Source organism: Bos mutus, unplaced genomic scaffold (assembly GCF_027580195.1).
Source record: "Bos mutus isolate GX-2022 unplaced genomic scaffold, NWIPB_WYAK_1.1 CTG249, whole genome shotgun sequence".
Classification (NCBI taxonomy): domain Eukaryota; kingdom Metazoa; phylum Chordata; class Mammalia; order Artiodactyla; family Bovidae; genus Bos; species Bos mutus.
Genome location: NW_027219754.1, coordinates 63,077 through 87,378, shown reverse-complemented (window position 1 = coordinate 87,378; position 24,302 = coordinate 63,077). Strand labels below are relative to the sequence as shown.

At 37.5% G+C, this 24,302-nt stretch overlaps 1 pseudogene; it reads left to right on the top strand.

Moving 5' to 3' along the window:
* The first annotated feature begins 10,151 nt into the window (after positions 1-10,151).
* LOC102272641 (olfactory receptor 4C15-like) lies at positions 10,152-11,366 on the top strand (annotated as a pseudogene).
* Positions 11,367-24,302: the final 12,936 nt, after the last annotated feature.

The following is a 24,302-nucleotide window of genomic DNA, read 5'->3' as shown; positions in this document are numbered from 1 at the left end:
CTTTGAACAATGATTCTTTGAGTTTGAGATCTTGAAATCCAAATTCCTCCATTGTATTTCCACCTGAATGACTAATAGCTTTCTTACACTGGTCCCAATGACAAAGCATATTTTCCTGGAAATTGATATAACAATTCTAAAATTATATGGATGTGTGCCTGTCTTTAAATACGTTTGGTGACAAAAGAAAAGAAGAATAGGAAGTTGATAGGAAACTAGATTTACTAACTGTAAGAACATATCACAAAGCTTTGTAAACTTTTTGCTATATTCCCATGAATAGAGAATCCTAAAGAACAGGAGAAATGGTACAGACTTGAGTCCTCTATATTTGTAGATTTAAAATAAATGCTATAATATAATTAATTAATGATCAGGATGGAATTTTAATCCCTCAGGAAGCAGGGACTACTGAATAAATTCTGAAAGAGCCATATGGTCAGCCCTCCACATTATCCTCTCATTTCACCCACTCTTTGTGCTTTTTGCTCCTTGTGTCCTTCTCCCTTTTCTGATTTGTAGGTTTCTCTGAATTTACCCTGTTTCTATAACATATCTGTTACATTATCTGCCCCACCCCATCATCACAATATTAGTTCTTACCCCACTCACTTCCTCTATCTGAAGCAAATAATAAAGGATTAAATAAATCAGGACTTGGAATAAAGTAGAAGATGGTGCATGCGTTTTGAAGTAGGAACCAGAGTTCCAGGATTAATTGCTGGAGTCCTGCTGTTGAGTCATAATTTTAAAATATCCCCTCTAAGAGAGTGGTCCATGTCAGATGGCTATCCCATGTCAGGAAAAGCATCTAAAATTTTATTGAAAATATAATAACACTTGTCCCTTAATACCATGTGCAAATGAAGTCTAGGCAATTATTAATATTTACCTTTCTGATTAATCACTTCAATACTGCTTCTTTCTGGGGAGTGTGACTAAGCATTAAAAATAGGTAGAATACAAGAGTCCATAGAGGGGCACACTCATTGATATAGACTTTCTTCAGGGACCTCATGAGCTAAGCCCCAGTTTTCCCTCCAGCTTCAATTGCAATGCTACATTCCATCAGAGTAAACAAACTGTCAATCTTTCTCTAAAAAAAAAAAAAAAAAAAAGAGAAAAATTTCTTTAAGGTCTGGAAATTGTACTTTTAATTTTAAAATTATGGCATATCAAGATCAAATACTGAGAGAAGAAAAGCAGATTCTGGATTAATGTATAGATTTTTGCATGAAAAAAATTCACACATAAAAGTTGTTACTCTTTAGTAAGCATGACTGTTGCACTAGTCCCCACACAGTACATGCCTTTATGGATTGATGCTGTGTCTTATCCCAGAACTCATCTTTTGCATTTGGTAAATAAATAGACGTTTCACCGCAGTCTGCAAAGGTACTATATTTGGTACTAATTTATACAGTTTCTCTTTCTGAATATGAAGGGAATTGAAAGCACCTACAAATAGATGCCCAGGAGAAGCCAAAAAAAAAAAAACCTAACTGGGGTCATAAAATTTTTACAAACACTTGAGCAAGTCAAACCATAAATAACTGTGTCTTAGAAAATTGTAATGATGGGAAATGTCCATACCCTGAGGGAAACTGAGATTCAATTCTAAGGTTCATGACCTCTCAGGGAAACCTCTTTAAATTCCACTTAAAGGTCAAGGAAGAAACTTTTGCTCCTTTATGTTTTCATTGAGACCATGGTGAAGACAGTGTTTGAGAATCAGTAGGGAAACTTCTTTACCACATCTACCAGAATTGCAACATCTCTCTTAGATATAGAAGTAAGACTTAGAAATTTTATATTTCACATTTTGACCAGCTGTTGAATGGGTTTTTCTCCATAGACAGAAGGATGTTAGCATTACCAGAATTTTCAAGAGACTGACACACGGTGAGATTTATAATTCACATTTTTGCATATTCACAGGTGATTTAAAATTGTGATGTAGTATGTAAAATTATAGGTGTTATGATGCAGGCTACCAAGTTTAAAGCAAGCTGTGGTCTATCACTTGGTTGTGTACATTTGGGCCAGTTCTATAAACCTTTTTGCCCTTAGAATGTTTATTTTTAATGGAGATTATATGTTCACAAGGCCAAAGGATTTGGAAACAAATAAAATAATACATGTGAAATTAATTAGATAGGACTTGAAATAATTTAAGTATTGAATGTATAGCAGCTGTTTGAATACAAATATTTTTGGAGGGCTATGTGTTCCTATTCAAGTCTAATGAAATTATAGCTAGCATCAGTTTTTTATCTTAAAGTTAAATCCAAATAACTATAAAATGCAACATCTGAGTATTTTTGTTGGAGCTAGTAGGTAGCATTTTATTTACTGTTTCTTGATATGTTATCATTTATTATTATTTTTTCTTAATTTGTTATCATTTAATTATTGTTTCTTTATATGTTATATTTATCATTCATTTAGCCCTCATCCTAGTGTTTTAGATTAAAAAAAGTGGACTACATAATGCCTATGTAGAATGAAGGTGATTTATTTAGAGAACCATTGATATCTAATACAACAGTTCAGTTCAGTCACTGGATAAAAATGCAGTGGATTCAAGGAATTTAACTTGGAAGGTAATTAGAATGGGTTTTTAATCTATTAATTTAATATTAAAATATAATTAGAAAACACTGCATATAGTGACATCCTTATTACTAATTTCTCATATAATTTTGAATATTATATTTATTTTATAATGCTATTATATAAACTATTATATAATAGTTACATCAGCTTTAAATTAGACACAGAAATTTCTATATTATTTTCAGAATGATCAATGCTAGAATAATGTTGGTGCCAAAATGAATGGGAAGAACCAGTAATGAATAATGGTAAGAGCCAGGAGGCAAAATTTCCAGGGTCCCAGGTCCAAAAGATGGTTCAGAGCCCTCAGTTCATGTGTGAAGGGCCCTCAGCAATCTTCTGTGCATCTCCAGCATCTGAAGAATAGGGAAGGGAAGTCCGTGAGATATTTTCTCAGAAATATGAACAGAACAAGCTATTTCCAAAAAAAACATATGAAGGGAAAACTGATAGGGAGGGTTAGGCCTATGATTTGGCTATCTGTGGATTCTTTACAGCAGGAAATACTTACAGTGTGAGATTCTATGTTATGTTAGCATGTTGGTTCCACCAGTACAAATTAATTACACTGGATAAGTAATAAAATTATCTTCAAACATCATCTCTTCCTGAACAAATAATTAGATGATAAATAATACAATGTTGTGGGTTTTAAAATTGATTTTTTAATGTTAATTTTTCTTATTATTATTTCAAAATGCATGTTGAAAATAAAAAATCTCTACTATCTTCATACATTATTAATGAATAGGGTTGCTACAATTTTTCATTTAACATGCTGTAAAAATTCTTCACAAAGTATGTCCTTATGTTATTAATTAGTGTTTTATTCATAGCATATCTTGTTAATTTATAGTAGATTGAGTTGCATAAACATCTTATTCAACATTTTAGATATTTCTGATTTTTTAATAAATGTAATATCATCTTCCATAAAACTTACATCACTTTATTTCACTCTTAGAATAATTTTTAGGGTTGGGGTTACTTGTATAAAAAACATAGTCATTTTTATGACTATAAAAATATTTGCTAAAACATTTCCCTATTAGATAATATGAATGAAGCTGTTTCATTGCAATTTAGAAGACATCATTTTTTAAAAACCCGACTTAGAAACAAATCTATTTTATTCTTATGATAGATTCTTTAGTGCACTTTATATGTGAAAACACTATTTAAGAAAATAAAGCTTATATCAATATTCCACATCTTCCTGTTGAATTATATATTACAAAGCAGTTTATAGTAACTGTCTTATTTGACTCTCACAGGTCAACAGCTTGAACAAATGGTACTGTATTTTATCGGAGAGGACTTAGAAGTTTTGTGGTTTCTTCAGTGACACATGACTATAAATCTGTAGCTTCTAGATTTTTTATATTGGAAACTGAACAATTATTATATTATTTTAATTAACTTTTCATTTTGGAATAAGTTTAGATTAATAGAAAAGCTGACAAGATAATACAGAGTTTCTGTCTACTCCTCAATTATTTCCCCCTAATAATTATCATCTAACGTTACTAGTAGTATATTTGTCAAAACTGTGGAATGAACATTGATTAAAGAAGCACAAGATTTTAATCATGTTTCACTAACTTTTCCATGTCTATCACTTTTCTTTTCTAGGGGTCAATCCAGGACAGCACAGCATGTTTAATTACCTTTCAAATAATTTCTAATCATAGACATTGTGATCATAAACTCTGAGGACACTGTATTCTCTATTGCCTAAGTATTAACAATAATTTTGGAAATTCCTTTAATATATTAAAAAAAAGAGCAGTTTGATTTGTTCATATTTAATGGGCATTTGATTCTAAAATAGTATTTCTTAGAAACTTCCCAGACTAGGGAAGTACAGAGCCTAAGAATTACTTGTTAGATTAATACAGAGCCTTGCTCTTTCTCTCCACTGTTTGTATTATTCGATTTTCTTTGTACAATGACACTACCTGAAAAAGATTTGGACTCCTGGGGATCTGGGCTTCCTAGCTGATGCTAATGGTAAAAAACCTAACTGCCAATCCAGGAGAAAGAAGAGATGTAGGTTTGATCCCTGGGTCGGGAAGATCCCCTGGAGAAGGGCACAGCAATCCATCCCAATATTCTTGCCTGGAGACTTCCATGAACAGAGCGGCCTGGCAGGCTACAGTCCATAAGGCCACAAAGAATTGGACACAACTGAAGCAATTTAGCACCCACACATGCACACATGAGGGTCTGAAGACTATAAAATTGTATTCAGATCAGATCAGATCAGATCAGTCGCTCAATCGTGTCCAGCTCTTTGCGACCCCATGAATAGCAGCACGCCAGGCCTCCTTGTCTATCACCAACTCCCGGAGTTCACTCAGACTCACGTCCATTGAGTCAGTGATGCCATCCAGCCATTTCATCCTCTGTCATCCCCTTCTCCTCCTGCCTCCAATCCCTCCCAGCATCAGAGTCTTTTCCAATGAGTCAACTCTTCGCATGAGGTAGCCAAAGTACTGGAGTTTCAGCTTTAGCATCATTCCTTCCAAAGAAATCCCAGGGCTGATCTCCTTCAGAATGGACTGGTTGGACTTCCTTGCAGTCCAAGGGACTCTCAAGAGTCTTCTCCAACTCCACAGTTCAAAAGCATCAATTCTTTGGCACTCAGCTTTCTTCACAGTCCAACTCTCGCATCCATACATGACCACTGGAAAAACCATAGCCTTGACTAGATGGACCTCTGCTTTTCAGTATGCTATCTAGGTTGGTCATAACTTTCCTTCCAAGGAGTAAGTGTCTTTTAATTTCATGGCTGCAATCACCACCTGCAGTGATTTTGGAGCCCAGAGAAATAAAGTCTGACACTGTTTCCACTGTTTCCCCATCTATTTCCCAAGAAGTGATGGGACCAGATGCCATGATCTTAGTTTTCTGAAAGTTGAGCTGTAAGCCAACTTTTTCACTCTCCTCTTTCACTTTTATCAAGAGGCTTTTTAGTTCCTCTTCACTTTCTGCCATAAGGGTGGTGTCATCTGCATATCTGAGGTTATTGATATTTCTCCCAGCAATCTTGATTCCAACTTGTGCTTCTTCCAGCCCAGAATTTCTCATGATCATGGTAAAGCATGAATTAGGAGTAAAAGGATGGTCATTTCTGCTCTGTGTCAAAGGCTCTGGGAGCGTGTTCACACTTACGGCACTTTTCTCCAGTGCATCTAAATGCATTAATGGTTTTATCAATATCAATATTGCCTTATCTGATTCTTCCAAGAACCCATTGTTATTATACACAATTATAGAATAGAATCTGAGCTCTTGAAAATTTTAAGTAACTTTTCTCATCACATAATATAACAGTACAAGAGCTTTGATTTGAACCTAGGTCTCTATGAATCTGGACCTGATGTCTTCATTTCATTGTCTCTACATATATTGATAGTTTTTACTCTTTAATATATAGTCATTAACTTATCCAATGATATTATAAGGTTTGTTTCATGTTCTTGTTTGCTTGATGACATAGCTGAATATGGCGTTCAGAGTCCAGGCACTGTTTAGAAATCTCTTATGCCCTGGAAACAATTTGTTTTAAAGTAAGTAAAAAAATGTGCTGTATATACATCTGTATATTTGCTAGTTTTATTCATATTTTCAATAATTTTTGTTAGCAGTCAGTGTCATTCATAAAATTCAATTCATTTTTAATTCTTTCAGAAAGCCCAATTATTCTTTTACTTCCCTATTTAACAAGCATAGATAGTATATATATGTACACACACACACACACACACACACACTCACTTGCCACTTGACTGATGAATTTCTCATGTGTACAAGGAAGGATACAATCATATTTCTCTCGTTGTTTAGCAGTAAAGAATCCACCTGCCAATGAGTTTCAATCCCTGCATCAGGAAGATCCCCTGGAGAAGGAAATGACAACCCACTCCTGGGTTCTTATGAACAGAGGAGAAATCCTATGAACAGAGGAGCCTGACAGGCTACAGTTCATGGGGTCACAAAGAGTCAGACATGACTGAGTGACTAAACAACAACAAAGGACAGTCATTCTTCAAAGCTGTGTCTTGCTATAAGAAATGAAGTAAAAAATTGGAGTAATATCTGGATGGTTAATGGAAAAGCTTTCTGTGGGTAAGCTGTTTGGCTTAAGTGAGAGAAGAGTCACTAAAATCAGTAAGGGCATTTTATCATAAGCAGCAATTTCACATTTTCCAATTTGACCCTCATTATAATTGTATGAAATGGGTAGGGATATTATATGTGAATCTCCCTACATTACAGTAAGTCATATACATTTGAAGCAGACACACACTCATGAGTACTGCTTGATCTGATTGGGTCACTTTGAAAACATACTTCAGTTCAGTTCAGTTCGGTCGCTCAGTTGTGTCCGACTCTTTGTGACCCCATGAATCGCAGCACACCAGGCCTCCCTGTCTATCACCAACACTCAGAGTTCACCCAAACTCACATCCATCGAGTCAGTGATGCCATCCAGCCATCTCATCCTCTGTCGTCCCCTTCTCCTCCTGCCCCCAATCCCTCCCAGCATCAGAGTCTCTACCAATGAGTCAACTCCTCGCATGAGGTGGCCAAAGTACTGGAGTTTCAGCTTTAGCATCATTCCTTCCAAAGAAATCCCAGGGCTGATCTCCTTCAGAATGGACTGGTTGGATCTCCTTGCAGTCCAAGGGACTCTCAAGAGTCTTCTCCAACTCCACAGTTCAAAAGCATTAATTCTTCGGTGCTCAGCCTTCTTCACAGTCCAACTCTCACATCCATACATGACCACAGGAAAAACCATAGCCTTGACTAGACGAACCTTTGCTGGCAAAGTAATGTCTCTGCTTTTGAATATGCTATCTAGGTTGGTCATAACTTTCCTTCCAAGGAGTAAGCGTCTTTTAATTTCATGGCTGCAGTCACCATCTGCAGTGATTTTGGAGCCCCCAAAAATAAGCTCTGACACTGTTTCCAGTTTCCCCATCTATTTGCCATGAAGTGATGGGACCAGATGCCATGATCTTCGTTTTCTGAATGTTGAGCTTTAAGCCAACTTTTTCACTCTCCACTTTCACTTTCATCAAGAGGCTTTTGAGTTCCTCTTCAATTTCTGCCATAAGGGTGGTGCCATCTGCATATCTGAGGTTATTGATACTTCTCCCAGCAATCTTGATTCCAGCTTGTGCTTCCTCCAGTCCAGTGTTCCTCATGATGTACTCTGCATATAAATTAAATGAGCAGGGTGACAATATACAGCCTTGACGAACTCCTTTTCCTATTTGGAACCAGTCTGTTGTTCCATGTCCAGTTCTAACTGTTGCTTCCTGACCTGCATACAAATTTCTCAAGAGGAAGATCAGGTGGTCTGGTATTCCCATCTCTTTCAGAATTTTCCACAGTTTATTGTGATCCACACAGTCAAAGGCTTTGGCATAGTCAATAAAGCAGAAATAGATGTTTTTCTGGAACTCTCTTGCATTTGCCATGATGCAGTGGATGTTGGCAATTTGATCTCTGGTTCCTCTGCCTTTTCTAAAACCAGCTTGCACATCAGGAAGTTCACGGTTCACATATTGCTGAAGCCTGGCTTGGAGAATTTTGAACATTACTTCACTAGCATGTGAGATGAGTGCAATTGTGTGGTAGTTTGAGCATTCTTTGGCATTGCCTTTCTTTGAGATTGGAATGAAAACTGACCTTTTCCAGTCCTGTGGCCACTGCTGAGTTTTCCAAATTTGCTGGCATATTGAGTGCAGCACTTTCACAGCATCATCTTTCAGGATTTGGAATATCTCAACGGGAATTCCATCACCTCCACTAGCTTTGTTCATAGTGATGCTTTCTAAGGCCCACTTGACTTCACATTCCAGGATGTCTGGCTCTAGGTCAGTGATCACACCATCATGATTATCTGGGTCGTGAAGATCTTTTTTGTACAGTTTTTCTGTGTATTCTTGCCATCTCTTCTTAATATCTTCTGCTTCTGTTAGGTCCATAACATTTCTGTCCTTTATTGAGCCCATCTTTGCGTGAAATGTTCCCTTGGTATCTCTGATTTTCTTGAAGAAATCCCTAGTCTTTCCCATTCTGTTGTTCCCCTTTATTTCTTTGCATTGATCGCTGAGGAAGGCTTTCTTACCTCTTCTTGCTATTCTTTGGAACTCTGCATTCAGATGCTTATATCTTTCCTTTTCTCCTTTGCTTTTCGCTTCTCTTCTTTTCACAGCTATTTTTAAGGCCTCCCCAGACAGCCATTTTGCTTTTGCATTTCTTAATAAATACTTAGCAATGAATAAAGCCTCAGGCTCTGTCTATAGTCAACATTCTGTTTCTATTCCTTACCCATGTGGTTACTGTCACTTTGTATCTTTAAATAATTCGGCCATTACCTTCTGATTCTACATCATTGGCTCTGTGTCCTTCATCAAGAAGCATCAGTCAAATATGAAGACAGAAATCAGATTATAACCTCCACAGTGAATGGAAACTCTAGAGAAGCCCCTTCTGCTCTGAAGCTCTTGCTAGAAAAATTTTTTCTTCTTTCCCTGTAGAGTCAGTCACTTCCATGCTGGAGTCAGAGGTTCTGGGTTAAAACTCCAGAGCCAGCGTCTGTTATTTCTTTAATTTTATCTCTTTAAGCATGGACTTCCTACCAGTAAAACTGGGTAATAAGATCTAATGTGGACTGTTTCATAGCCACTTAACTCTGAACAACTGCTTCCTTGCATTATTTAACTTAGTCATCATAACAGTACATATTAGTAGGTATTACTTATTTTTGTCAGCTTTTCTTCTTGTTTTTAAATAATGAGTGAAAAGAAAGCCAACTTAATACATGGATATTTATTATGTATTAGTCTACAGCAAGGTGTGTTCCCAATGACCTTTTTTTTGAAGAATGAATTAGTTGATTTTAAAGTTTCAGGTTTTTTTTTTTTTTTTTTAGATTTTAAAGAAATAACTAGGAGCATAGCCATGATCCAAGCACTTCTTCAGTTTTGTCTTATTTCTCCTTCTATCTATATGTAGATAAGGAAGTCACCTGATCATGGATGGCATGCAACATCTCCCCCCCCCTCCTCCCACTCATGCACATGGCAGGCATGATCAATAAACTTCTCTTTTCCCTTCCTCAGAACATGGCTGTGGCTTCAGAATTCTTCTCACGATTCACTCCAGGAAACCACTACTATTAACATATGACCAGAGTTGGCAGTTGAGATAACAACTATATCTTATCCCCACCCCAGATGGATCCCTACCTTTTCTTACATTGAAGCTCTATCTTAAAACATTTAACAATTTATATAAACTTCATTCTTCCTGGTATCCCCCTACCACCTTAACAAATTTCTAGCTTTGTGTTCAATGAAAAAGCAAGTGCAAGAACATAATTCAATTTTTCACATGCAGGCACCAATTTGTTGATGACTATGATGACTCTCAAAACTGGTCTGAGGCACATTTGTCTTTCTTCTAACTGTAGATTCTACATGCTTACTGTGGTACCATTCACCTTTTCCTTGGAAATTATGTAAAACCAAAGCTTTGTAACTGAGTTTGTCCTCCTGGGGCTTTCACAGAATCCAACCATGAAGAAAATAATATTTGTTTTATTTTTGTTCATTTACATTGCAACTGTTGGAGGCAACTTGCTAATTGTGGTGACCATCAGTAGCAGCCCAGCACTCTGGGGCTCACCCATGTACTTCTTGCTGACTTTTCTGTCCTTCCTGGATGCATGCTTCTCCTCCGTCATTGTCCCAGAGATGATTGTGGACTCTCTCCTTTGGAAGAAAACCATTTCCTTCAAAGGTTGCATGACCCAGCTCTTTGCTGAACACTTCTTTGCTGAGGTGGAGGTGATTTTCCTCAGTGCCATGGCCTTTGACCGCTATGTGGCCATCTGCAAGCCTTTGAACTATTCTTCTATCATGAACCACAGACTCTGTGTCCTGCTGATGGCGGTAGCCTGGACAGGGAGCTTCATTCATTCCATGATACAGATACTCTTCACTTTCCAGCTGCCCTTCTGTGGCCCCAATGTCATTGATCACTTCATATGTGACTTGTACCCACTGCTGGAGCTTGCCTGCACTGACACTCACATCTTTGGGCTTTTGGTAGTCACCAACAGTGGGTTTTGGAGAAGGCAATGGCACCCCACTCCAGTACTCTTGCCTAGAAAATCCCATGGACAGAGGAGCCTGGTAGGTTGCAGTCCATGGGGTTGCGAAGAGTCGGACACGACTGAGCAACTTCACTTTCACTTTTCACTTTCATGCATTGGAGAAGGAAATGGCAACCCACTCCAGTGTTCTTGCCTAGAGAATCCCAGGGACGGGGGAGCCTGGTGGGCTGCTGTCTATGGGGTCGCACAGAGTTGGACACGACTGAAGTGACTTAGCAGCAGCAACAGTGGATTTATCTGCATCCTAATCTTCTTCTTGTTGCTTGTCTCCTATGGGGTCATCTTGCTGTCTCTGTGAACCCATAGCTCTGAAGGTCAGCAGAAAGCCCTCTCCACCTGCAGATCTCACATTGCTGTTGTGATTTTGTTCTTTACCCCATGCATATTTATCTATGTATGGCCTCCATATTCTTTCTCCTTTGACAAAATGGTAGCCATACTTTACACCATCCTAACTCCCATGTTCAATCCTTTGATTTAAGCTTTCAGGAACAAAGAAGTGAAAAGTTCCATGAGGAAAGTGTGGAATAAGATAATGGTTTCTAATGAAAAATAAAACATTTAAAGTTGAATAAAAAATTAAAATTTTCTAATCAGACAAAAATTTTATATGGATGAGCATTGTTTGACAGGGGTTGACTGTGTGGATCACAATAAATTGTGGAACATTCTGAAAAGATGGGAATACCAGACCACCTGACCTGTCTCTTGAGAAACTTGTGTGCAGATCAGGAAGCAACAGTTACAACTGGACATGGAACAACAGACCGATGCCAAATAGGAAAAGGAGTACGTCAAGGCTGTATACTGTCACCCAGCTTATTTAACTTATATGCAGAGTACATCATAAGAAACACTGGGCTGGAAGAAGCACAAGCTGGAATCAAGATTGCTGGGAGAAGTATCAATAACCCCAGACATGCATATGACACCACCCTTAGGGCAGAACGTGAAGAAGAACTAAAGGGCCTCTTGATGAAAGTTGAGAAGAGCGTGAAAAAGTTGGCTTAAAGCTCAACATTCAGAAAACGAAGATCATGGCATCTGGTCCCATCACTTCATGGCAAATAGATGGGGAAACAGTGGAAACAGTGTCAGACTTTATTTTTTGGGGCTCCAAAATCACTACAGATAGTGATTGCATCCATGAAATTAAAAGATGCTTACTCCTTGGAAGGAAAGTTATGACCAACCTAGATAGCATATTAAAAAGCAGAGACATCACTTTGTCAACAAAGGTCCATCTAGTCAAGGCTATGGTTTTTCCAGTGGTCATGTATGGATGTGAGAGTTGGACTGTGAAGAAAGCTGAGTGCCAAAGGATTGATGCTTTTGAACTGTGGAGTTGGAGAAGACTCTTGAGAGTCCCTTGGACTGCAAGGAGGTCAAACCAGTCCATTCTAAAGGAGATCAGTCCTGGGTGTTCATTGGTAGGACTGATATTGAAGCTGAAACTCCAATATTTTGGCCACCTGATGCAAAGAGCTCACTCATTTGAAAAGACCCCAATGCTGGGAAAGATTGAGAGCAGGAGTAGAAGGGGATGACAGAGGATGAGATAGCTAGATGGCATCACTGACTTGATGGACATGGGTTTGGGTGGACTCCAGGAGTTGGTGATGGACAGGGAGGCCTGGCATGCTGCAGTTCATGGGGTCACAAAGAGTCGGACATGACTGAGTGACTGAACTGACCTAAACTGTAAGTAATGTAATAATATTATAAAAAATAGCATAAGTTCTAGGAAATAATTTAGTTTTCATTTTAGGTCACTTATGAACTCTGATTTGGCAATTCAGTATCCTCAAATGAACTAAGAAGACTTAGAATCTATAAGTAAAAAAAGAATGAAAAAAATTACTGTCACTTCTTGCCACTCATTTGATATTTTGGGAAATATTTCTGGAGGAAGACAAAATTGTCTTAGGGATTAGGTTTTGCATATATAAATATAAATACATATATATATCAAGGAACTTTTTGCCCAACCTAATGTATCTGCTGTACAACTGAAAATAACAAAACTTTGTAAATCAACACTATTTTAAAAATAAATAAATAAACAATAGAAAGAAAAACATTAACATATTAATTTTCAGATTTGCCAAAGAACTCTAATTATTGCTGACATTAGCCCTTTGATATTGATGATAACTATAATTCACACTTTCAAAGTGAAAGTGATGTTGCTCAGTCATGTTCAACTCTTTTGTGACCCCATGGACTGTTGCCTACCAGGCTCCTCTGTCCATAGGCTTTTCCAGGCAAGGGTACTGGTGTGGCTTGCCATTTCTTTCTCCAGGGGGATCTTCCCAACACAGGGATTGAACCCTGCTCTCCCGCATTGCAAGCAGATGCTTTACCATCTGAGCCACCAGGGAAACCAGTTCACAAGTTGATATAACACAAACAAGAGTAGTTAACCACACATATTTCATCTACGGGCTTTCAGCTGTCTTCAAAGACTTCCAGGCCTCTAGAAGAGATGGACTTAGGAAAGTTTATGTGGAAGAGAACAGAATTACCTCAAATCAAGTCATATGAGTTGAAGTTTGACTAATTGTCCCCAAGGCTTGATTTTGCCCTTGGACTGTTTGAGCTAGATAGCTCATTGCATATCACTTGGGACTGGTTTGGAAGAAATAGTTTCCTTGGAGCTCCTGAGGCTTAAAGCCTACCTTAAGCATTTGCAAACTCTTGTGTGAATTTCTATAAATATCCAGTACAGTAAAAAGAAAACACTTAGCCTCATGATTTTTCACACATACACAAAAAGAAAACAGCAAGAGAGAGAGAGATACAGTGGGAAGAAAGCTGGCCGCAGACGCATTTATGTCTCAGAGTTCAGGAATAGTTTACTCCAATTAAATTTCCAAGAATGGAATTAAGAAATTCACTCCATTTTCAGAGCATTCTCTCTGCTCCAATACAGACCTTGCTGTTCTGTCTGACCCAGTGTTACCAGGAAGGAGCTGTGTGAATTATGGCTACATGAAGAGTTCCCTTTCTCCATAAACTCTTTACATCCCATCATCACTTGTGATAGAAGGCAATGATAAATCTCAATGAAGTATAGTTTGTGTGTTGTATTCAAGCTACACATAATTCACCTTATAAGTAAATGAAAGTTGAATATATGAAAAATATACTCTACTGGAAGTCATCTGTTTTGTTGTAAGGAAAGAGGTAAGTTTCTCAATCTGTCAGAAATTTTTTCTTCTGTGCTGTGCTTAGTCTCAGTTATGTCTGACTCTTTGTGACCCCATGGACTGTAGCCTGCCAGGGTCCTATGTCAATGAGATTTTCCAGGTGACAATACTGGATGGTGTTGCACTCTTCCAAGGGATCTTCCCAACCCAGGGATTGAGCCCAGGTCTCCTGTATTGCAGACGGGTTCTTTACCATCTGAGCCCTAAACACTGATCTCTTGGAATCTATACTCAGTGTGTCTTCTAACAAATGACAGAGCTCCTGGAGAGTGTTTCTACCAATGAAGAGTTATGGTGGTTCAGGCTTCCTAGGCCTTCCTTGGGCTCAGCACATGGCTGAACTACTTCTCAAAGGCACCTCTGCTCACAGAGGACACAACACACGGAATGAAGGCCAGCTTGGCAGAAGTTTCTCCCTTGGGGAGCTCCTGGTTCAAAGTCTATGGTCAGAGCTGATGATTCTGGGACAGAGTATGAAATTGGGCTCCACTTTCTACACACCTGGATTTTCAGGATCCTTGACAATCCTTGGGACGACACACAACAACAGTCTCTCTTTAATTGGGGTGAACGATGGCATGGTTGTTCAGGAAGAAAGAAGCTGAACTGTGGGATGAAATCTCAGATAAAATGACTTTCTCTAAGATGTTTGTTTTCCTTCCCACTCTATATCTTTCTATATCCCATCCCCAACTCTTCTTTCCTGGAACCTGCCTACCTCTCTCCTGTTCTGACTGCTTTAGTCTGCTTCTTTCCTCCTCCTCACTATTATCCAGTTGGATCTTTATTCATTTATTTATTTTGCTTTAATATTAACCTCAGCATGCAGTTTAATGCACTTGGTTTTGGAGTCAGGACAGAAATTTAAGATATCAGTTGCTATCCTTCTCTCATGACTCATGATTTCTTTTTCTAAGATGCAATCTATGTGATGATTAGAATTTGATATTTTATATGAGATGTAGGGTGAATGCTGAGAGAGAGGCTATGTAGTAACATCCCTTTCTAGTTCTAGCCTAAGTGTTTTAATTAAAACACTCTGTATCACAGATCATGCTTTGTAACTAAAAATGGATGAATCACATGGCCAGTCCAGTTACCTTGCAAAAAACGTGTATGTCAAATGAAATAGGACAAGCAAAAACTTGTTTGAATGATAAGATTAGGGAAAAAGAATAATATTTAATCCTGAATTGCCTTATTCAATCATACACACACACACACACACACACACACACACACACACACATTTTGGAACATAGGAGATAGAGGCAGATGGTTATTTAACTTAGGAAGAATGGAAAAAATTTGGCACCAAATATATTTGAATCAGTTAACAGTTCAGTAGGTAAAAGTAAAATGTAAGGATCAAGGAAGGAAAAAGACCTTTCTACTACCATGATGCCCTCCCAAATCAAAGAGGCAGGGTGGTCCAGAAAAGTTTGAGATAATGGTTGAATGCAATAATAAAATTCTCAAGTAGTATTGATTTAAACTAATGCATACATTCTTCAATGATGCTTTCCCGGTTTTATTTCCCAAACCTTCTCTTTTCTTACTTAAAATAAAATAGAATTAGTTGAACTGGATGTCATGTTTGTCTGTTATCTACCCAAAATTTGTCTCTTAAAACGTTTGGATTTAATGAGAGTGCAGTTTTTAATGATGGAGCATCTATTTTCCTAAGCAATGCATGTTCCTTTCTAAAAATATTTAATCACTCTTCTATCCTAACTCCTCTTCTCACAGCAAAGAGCTCCCTTTCTTTTGTTTTTATCCCCTACTGGAAACCTAATGTATTAAAATTAAATAATCATTGATTTATTTTCTTTTTTAAATAATCAACAGAGAAAATTGCAACTTCTAATCAGAGTTTATAATTATTGTGACATTTCCAATTTCTCATAGTGAACTAATAGTATTTTAGCTCAACTGCAAGGGAAACCTAATTGTATTTAGATGTATAACTTTAATAGAGTTAAATAGTTTGATTTACTGACACTGATATATTTACCTTACTTAGGAAACCCTTTATAAACTTTTTGAATATTTAATTTTCAGACAACTTTGTTGGAAATTGCAGTTTAACTAAACTAAAGACATAATTTCACTTATTTTCCATGTTTAAATCTTTAACAACCAATCAACTTATTTTATAGGATCTTTCTGATATAGAGTGATATTTGGCAAAAACTAATACAATATTGTAAAATTTAAAAATAAAATAAAATTAAAAATAAATAAATAAATAAACCTAATAAAGTAAAAATAAAATAAAATTCACTTGGTGTTATTGCAGAGTTATGTGTAGTTTTTAATGATTAAAATTCTTACGTAGAGAAAAGGTATCCTCCAACGTCATTATGAGGAGGTTGAGAACGTCTTTTTCATGCTCTATAAGTTGACTCCAGATATGAGTAGGTTCTCAGTACACATTTGATGACTGAGTTGATGGAGTTATTGAATCACTAAAGAATTGATGATTAATCAGAGAGAGGAAGTGTACATCAAAATTCACGTTAAAATGTGTTTCATTTGACATTAAAATTTAAAGGCATGATTGACTAAAACGGAAACAGGAGTTTAAAATTGATAGAGTTTATTGCATAATGTTGGGGGAAAAAAGCTCAAAACTTAAAGATATCAAAAATTAAATAGACATCACATACGAAATTCAAAACAAATGAAATAGAAGAAATTAAAATATACAAAAGTGTTATTCTCTATTGCTAATCAAAATATATAATGCTGTAAAAGTGCTGCACTCAATATGCCAGCAAATTTGGAAAACTCAGCCATGGCTACAGGACTGGAAAAGGTCAGTTTTCATTCCAATCCCAAAGACAGGCAATGCCAAAGAATGCTCAAAGTACCGCACTATTGCACTCATCTCACACGCTAGTAAAGTAATGCTCAAATTGTCCAAGCCAGGCTTCAGCAATAGGTGAACCGTGAACTTCCTGATGTGCAAGTTGGTTTTAGAAAAGGCAGAGGAACCAGAGATCAAATTGCCAACATCTGCTGGATCATGGAAAAAGCAAGAGAGTTCCAGAAAAACATCTATTTCTGCTTTATTGACTATGCCAAAGCCTTTGACTGTGGGATCACAATAAACTGTGGAAAATTCTGAAAGAGATGGGAATACCAGACCACCTGATCTTCCTCTTGAGAAATTTGTATGCAGGTCAGGAAGCAAACAGTTAGAACTGGACATGGAACAACTGACTGGTTCCAAATAGGAAAAGGAGTACATCAAGGCTGTATAGTGTCACCCTGTTTAGGTCAAACCAGTCCATTCTAAAGGAGATCAGTCCTGGGTGTTCATTGGTAGGACTGATATTGAAGCTGAAACTCAATATTTTGCCACCTGATGCAAAGAGCTCACTCATTTGAAAAGACCCCAATGCTGGGAAAGATTGAGAGCAGGAGTAGAAGGGGATGACAGAGGATGTGATAGCTAGATGGCATCACTGACTTGATGGACATGGGTTTGGGTGGACTCCAGGAGTTGGTGATGGACAGGGAGGCCTGGCATGCTGCAGTTCATGGGGTCACAAAGAGTCGGACATGACTGAGTGACTGAACTGACCTAAACTGTAAGTAATGTAATAATATTATAAAAAATAGCATAAGTTCTAGGAAATAATTTAGTTTTCATTTTAGGTCACTTATGAACTCTGATTTGGCAATTCAGTATCCTCAAATGAACTAAGAAGACTTAGAATCTATAAGTAAAAAAAGAATGAAAAAAATTACTGTCACTTCTTGCCACTCATTTGATATTTTGGGAAATATTTCTGGAGGGAAGACAAAATTGTCTTAGGGATTAGGTTTTGCATATATAAATATAAATACATATATATATCAAGGAACTTTTTGCCCAACCTAATGTATCTGCTGTACAACTGAAAACAACAAAACTTTGTAAATCAACACTATTTTAAAAATAAATAAATAAACAATAGAAAGAAAAACATTAACATATTAATTTTCAGATTTGCCAAAGAACTCTAATTATTGCTGACATTAGCCCTTTGATATTGATGATAACTATAATTCACACTTTCAAAGTGAAAGTGATGTTGCTCAGTCATGTTCAACTCTTTTGTGACCCCATGGACTGTTGCCTACCAGGCTCCTCTGTCCATAGGCTTTTCCAGGCAAGGGTACTGGTGTGGCTTGCCATTTCTTTCTCCAGGGGATCTTCCCAACACAGGGATTGAACCCTGCTCTCCCGCATTGCAAGCAGATGCTTTACCATCTGAGCCACCAGGGAAACCAGTTCACAAGTTGATATAACACAAACAAGAGTAGTTAACCACACATATTTCATCTACGGGCTTTCAGCTGTCTTCAAAGACTTCCAGGCCTCTAGAAGAGATGGACTTAGGAAAGTTTATGTGGAAGAGAACAGAATTACCTCAAATCAAGTCATATGAGTTGAAGTTTGACTAATTGTCCCCAAGGCTTGATTTTGCCCTTGGACTGTTTGAGCTAGATAGCTCATTGCATATCACTTGGGACTGGTTTGGAAGAAATAGTTTCCTTGGAGCTCCTGAGGCTTAAAGCCTACCTTAAGCATTTGCAAACTCTTGTGTGAATTTCTATAAATATCCAGTACAGTAAAAAGAAAACACTTAGCCTCATGATTTTTCACACATACACAAAAAGAAAACAGCAAGAGAGAGAGAGAGATACAGTGGGAAGAAAGCTGGCCGCAGACGCATTTATGTCTCAGAGTTCAGGAATAGTTTACTCCAATTAAATTTCCCAAGAATGGAATTAAGAAATTCACTCCATTTTCAGAGCATTCTCTCTGCTCCAATACAGACCTTGCTGTTCTGTCTGACCCAGTGTTACCAGGAAGGAGCTGTGTGAATTATGGCTACATGAAGAGTTCCCTTTCTCCATAAACTCTTTACATCCCATCATCACTTGTGATAGAAGGCAATGATAAATCTCAATGAAGTATAGTTTGTGTGTTGTATTCAAGCTACACATAATTCACCTTATAAGTAAATGAAAGTTGAATATATGAAAAATATACTCTACTGGAAGTCATCTGTTTTGTTGTAAGGAAAGAGGTAAGTTTCTCAATCTGTCAGAAATTTTTTCTTCTGTGCTGTGCTTAGTCTCAGTTATGTCTGACTCTTTGTGACCCCATGGACTGTAGCCTGCCAGGGTCCTATGTCAATGAGATTTTCCAGGTGACAATACTGGATGGTGTTGCACTCTTCCAAGGGATCTTCCCAACCCAGGGATTGAGCCCAGGTCTCCTGTATTGCAGACGGGTTCTTTACCATCTGAGCCCTAAACACTGATCTCTTGGAATCTATACTCAGTGTGTCTTCTAACAAATGACAGAGCTCCTGGAGAGTGTTTCTACCAATGAAGAGTTATGGTGGTTCAGGCTTCCTAGGCCTTCCTTGGGCTCAGCACATGGCTGAACTACTTCTCAAAGGCACCTCTGCTCACAGAGGACACAACACACGGAATGAAGGCCAGCTTGGCAGAAGTTTCTCCCTTGGGGAGCTCCTGGTTCAAAGTCTATGGTCAGAGCTGATGATTCTGGGACAGAGTATGAAATTGGGCTCCACTTTCTACACACCTGGATTTTCAGGATCCTTGACAATCCTTGGGACGACACACAACAACAGTCTCTCTTTAATTGGGGTGAACGATGGCATGGTTGTTCAGGAAGAAAGAAGCTGAACTGTGGGATGAAATCTCAGATAAAATGACTTTCTCTAAGATGTTTGTTTTCCTTCCCACTCTATATCTTTCTATATCCCATCCCCAACTCTTCTTTCCCTGGAACCTGCTCACTCCTCTCTCCTGTTCTGACTGCTTTAGTCTGCTTCTTTCCTCCTCCTCACTATTATCCAGTTGGATCTTTATTCATTTATTTATTTTGCTTTAATATTAACCTCAGCATGCAGTTTAATGCACTTGGTTTTGGAGTCAGGACAGAAATTTAAGATATCAGTTGCTATCCTTCTCTCATGACTCATGATTTCTTTTTTCTAAGATGCAATCTATGTGATGATTAGAATTTGATATTTTATATGAGATGTAGGGTGAATGCTGAGAGAGAGGCTATGTAGTAACATCCCTTTCTAGTTCTAGCCTAAGTGTTTTAATTAAAACACTCTGTATCACAGATCATGCTTTGTAACTAAAAATGGATGAATCACATGGCCAGTCCAGTTACCTTGCAAAAAACGTGTATGTCAAATGAAATAGGACAAGCAAAAACTTGTTTGAATGATAAGATTAGGGAAAAAGAATAATATTTAATCCTGAATTGCCTTATTCAATCATACACACACACACACACACACACACACACACACACACACACACATTTGGAACATAGGAGATAGAGGCAGATGGTTATTTAACTTAGGAAGAATGGAAAAAATTTGGCACCAAATATATTTGAATCAGTTAACAGTTCAGTAGGTAAAAGTAAAATGTAAGGATCAAGGAAGGAAAAAGACCTTCTACTACCATGATGCCCTCCCAAATCAAAGAGGCAGGGTGGTCCAGAAAAGTTTGGAGATAATGGTTGAATGCAATAATAAAATTCTCAAGTAGTATTGATTTAAACTAATGCATACATTCTTCAATGATGCTTTCCCGGTTTTATTTCCCAAACCTTCTCTTTTCTTACTTAAAATAAAATAGAATTAGTTGAACTGGATGTCATGTTTGTCTGTTATCTACCCAAAATTTGTCTCTTAAAACGTTTGGATTTAATGAGAGTGCAGTTTTTAATGATGGGAGCATCTATTTTTCCTAAGCAATGCATGTTCCCTTTCTAAAAATATTTAATCACTCTTCTATCCTAACTCCTCTTCTCACAGCAAAGAGCTCCCTTTCTTTTGTTTTTATCCCCTACTGGAAACCTAATGTATTAAAATTAAATAATCATTGATTTATTTTCTTTTTTAAATAATCAACAGAGAAAATTGCAACTTCTAATCAGAGTTTATAATTATTGTGACATTTCCAATTTCTCATAGTGAACTAATAGTATTTTAGCTCAACTGCAAGGGAAACCTAATTGTATTTAGATGTATAACTTTAATAGAGTTAAATAGTTTGATTTACTGACACTGATATATTTACCTTACTTAGGGAAACCCTTTATAAACTTTTTGAATATTTAATTTTCAGACAACTTTGTTGGAAATTGCAGTTTAACTAAACTAAAGACATAATTTCACTTATTTTCCATGTTTAAATCTTTAACAACCAATCAACTTATTTTATAGGATCTTTCTGATATAGAGTGATATTTGGCAAAACTAATACAATATTGTAAAGTTTAAAAATAAAATAAAATTAAAAATAAATAAATAAATAAACCTAATAAAGTAAAATAAAATAAAATTCACTTGGTGTTATTGCAGAGTTATGTGTAGTTTTTTAATGATTAAAATTCTTACGTAGAGAAAAGGTATCCCTCCAACGTCATTATGAGGAGGTTGAGAACGTCTTTTCATGCTCTATAAGTTGACTCCAGATATGAGTAGGTTCTCAGTACACATTTGATGACTGAGTTGATGGAGTTATTGAATCACTAAAGAATTGATGATTAATCAGAGAGAGGAAGTGTACATCAAAATTCACGTTAAAATGTGTTTCATTTGACATTAAAATTTAAAGGCATGATTGACTAAAACGGAAACAGGAGTTTAAAATTGATAGAGTTTATTGCATAATGTTGGGGGAAAAAGCTCAAAACTTAAAGATATAAAAATTAAATAGACATCACATACGAAATTCAAAACAAATGAAATAGAAGAAATTAAAATATACAAAAGTGTTATTCTCTATTGCTAATCAAAATATATAATGCTGTAAAAGTGCTGCACTCAATATGCCAGCAAATTTGGAAAACTCAGCCATGGCTACAGGACTGGAAAAGGTCAGTTTTCATTCCAATCCCAAAGACAGGCAATGCCAAAGAATGCTCAAAGTACCGCACTATTGCACTCATCTCACACGCTAGTAAAGTAATGCTCAAATTGTCCAAGCCAGGCTTCAGCAATAGGTGAACCGTGAACTTCCTGATGTGCAAGTTGGTTTTAGAAAAGGCAGAGGAACCAGAGATCAAATTGCCAACATCTGCTGGATCATGGAAAAAGCAAGAGAGTTCCAGAAAAACATCTATTTCTGCTTTATTGACTATGCCAAAGCCTTTGACTATGTGGATCACAATAAACTGTGGAAAATTCTGAAAGAGATGGGAATACCAGACCACCTGATCTTCCTCTTGAGAAATTTGTATGCAGGTCAGGAAGCAACAGTTAGAACTGGACATGGAACAACTGACTGGTTCCAAATAGGAAAAGGAGTACATCAAGGCTGTATAGTGTCACCCTGTTTATTTAACTTATATGCAGAGACATTACTTTGCCAACAAAGGTCACCCTGCTTACTTAACTTTTATGCAGAGTACATCATGAGAAACGCTGGTCTGGAAGAAGCACAAGCTGGAATCAATATTGCTGGGAGAAATATCAATAACCTCAGATACGCAAATGGCACCACCCTTATGGCAGAAAGTGAAGAGGAACTAAAAAGCCTCTTAATGAAAGTGAAAGAGGAGAGTGAAAAAGTTGGCTTAAAGCTCAACATTCAGAAAACGAAGATCATGGCATCTGGTCCCATCAGTTCATGGAAAATAGATGGGAACAGTGGAAACAGTGCCAGGCTTCATTTTTCTCGACTCCAAAATCACTGCAGATGGTGATAGCAGCTATGAAAGTAAAAGATATTTACTCCTTGGAAGGAAAGTTATGACCAACCTAGATAGCATATTCAAAAGCAGAGATACCACTTTGTCAACAAAGGTCCGTCTAGTCAAGGCTATGGTTTTTCCAGTGGTCATATATGGATGTGAGAGTTGGACTGTGAAGAAAGCTGAGTGCCAAAGAATTGATGCTTTTGAACTGTGGTGTTGGAGAAGACTCTTGAGAGTCCCTTGGACTGCAAGGAGGTCCAGCCAGTCCATTCTAAAGGAGATCAGTCCTGGATGTTCATTGGGAGGACTGATGCTAAAGCTGAAACTCCAATACTTTGGCCACCTCATGCAAAGAGTTGACTCATTGGAAAAGATTCTGATGCTGGGAGGGATTGGGGGCAGGAGAAGAAGGCGATGACAGAGGATGAGATGGCTGGATGCTATCACTGACTCGGTGGACTTGAGTTTGAGTGAACTCCGGGAGTTGGTGATGGACAGGGAGGCCTGGCATAGTGAGATTCATGGGGTTGCAGAGTCGGACACAACTGAGTGACTGAACTGAACTCAACTGAGGGTACATGAGTGGAGCTCTTGGTAACTGAAATGGAAGCTGTCCCATTAGGACAGAGTAGGAAGTGAGGAGAGCTCTGTGGGCAGAATATTCCATTTGACAATCTTGTCTGGGATTAATTAGCATCATGGTTTGATGTGATTCTGGATTAAGTGAACTAAATGGCTTATTTAGCAAATCCTTCAGGGTTGGGTGGGAAGGGTGAGACATTTTTCCTTCAAAGCCTTGGCAAAGAACTTTTCATGAGTAATAAATATTTGTTGGAGGAAGAAGAAATGTTTAATTCATGTGATCTGCCAGGGAATGATTTGGGGTAATGGATATAGCTATTTAGAGATAGTTTTATCACAGAATAGTGAGAATATTTCCTATTTATTCTAGAAATTTCTAAGAGCAGAGTAAGAAAATTTCTGCTAGTATTACAGACCCTTTTGAGGAGTCTAACTCAAAAGAGTCTAACCTTTCTAGGAAGGGTTGGTATCTATGGTGTATCTTCTCTCCCATAGGTCCTGAGACAGAAAGCAGAGTGGATCTATTTGGAGTACAATTTACATGTTGCAAATACTGAGCATGATTTGTCTTCAAAGTAAATAAGAATTGAAGGAGCAAGAGCTCATAGGTTTTTTTTTTTCTCTCCACAAAGAAAAAAGATAAGTTTTCAAGCCCAACTGAACAATTTCCTTTTTCTTGCCTCCCAGTCAAGATTGGGTTTTAGGTCAGTTGCCTCTACCCAATTCTGTCTCCTGAGAAACCTCAAGTTCAAGAAACACATTTCCCTTGGAGATGAGAGGATTCTAATATTTGGGGGAGCCTCTTCTTTCATTGGTCTCTGCTTAATGCAACACTGGTCCAGGCCCAATTCTTTTCCAAAAAGGGGTATTGAAGGGAGCAGAGGCACAGTATTCTATACTTACACATTTCTTATTTACAAGGCATAGGGATAGGAAAAGGACACAGACA